This window comes from Amblyomma maculatum, chromosome 1 (genome assembly GCF_055883805.1).
Source record: "Amblyomma maculatum isolate TAMU_Amacu chromosome 1, ASM5588380v1, whole genome shotgun sequence".
Classification (NCBI taxonomy): domain Eukaryota; kingdom Metazoa; phylum Arthropoda; class Arachnida; order Ixodida; family Ixodidae; genus Amblyomma; species Amblyomma maculatum.
Window position 1 is genome coordinate 355,083,726 of NC_139344.1, and position 1,111 is coordinate 355,084,836.

Here is a 1,111-nt window from a genome sequence, read left to right on the forward strand (position 1 = left end):
CTGTGGGGGAGAGTTGGCCCCTTATTGCGAGGTCTTTGAAATGCGGCCTCAGTACAGCGTGTGTTATGTAATTGGTGAATAAAAGCACCCAACGAGGCTCCCCTCTACGATGGACAGATGTCGACGCAAAACTTAGGGGGGCATCAAGATAAGGTATCGAAAAGAAATCGGACAGCTGTGGGACAAGAGCATCCGATACATGCGGAAGAAGCGACGTTTTTTTTTCAGAGAACATGCACTGTTCGGCACATCAGAGTCGTTGCTGGGCTGAAGCTGCGTCCGATGGCATCAGCAGCAGGAAGTCTCAAGCCACAAAGTGCATGCATACTTTGCATTTAATCGCATCATTTGCATTGGGTGTGCGCTTATAATTGTTTTGTCGTGGGCTTTGTTGGCTTTCCGGTAGAACATGAAAACATTCTGTTCACCTGGTATGGAAAGAAGGGTTCTTTTGTAGGAATTTCACTGTGTAATGACCTACCCACGAGGGATAAGGACTGAAGGGGAGGGCATGGGGTGAATCCACCCATAGAACAGGACTGTGTAAAAATGATTATTGTTAATAATGATTACAAATGGCCCATAAAAGATGAAGACGACTAAGAATGACGCAGAAAAAATGGAAATGAGCACTTATGATTCCACTAAAACGAGAATGTCTAAGGAAGCGAATAGCATAGGGATGTTTAGTAAAAAGCCTTTGATGATCAAATAAATATAAGAGGCAGTATGTACGAAAATATGATGAGAAGTAAAGAAGTTCCAACAGAAGCGATTAAACGAAAAGAGAGAACATAATGCTAATTAGTTGTCGTTGCATATTCATAATTAAGCACCCAATACTTGTTTTGCGATGTTTATTGCCTCGGGGCATAAGAGCAATGTTATGAATGATGAGGGGTGTGGTCAAATAAATGAAAAAAGGTTGGCTGATGTAATGAAGTCCAGAAATGAACGATGATGTGGTCCCTGCGTCCAAGCGGAATATGACTGCGGATTATGGGGGAGAGGAAAGCTGCCACCAGGTGCCGGATCCGCGTCAGCTTCAGCGCTGGACATTCCCACAACAGGTGATGAATGTCAGCTTCTCTATCTCTGGACTTGCAGACGG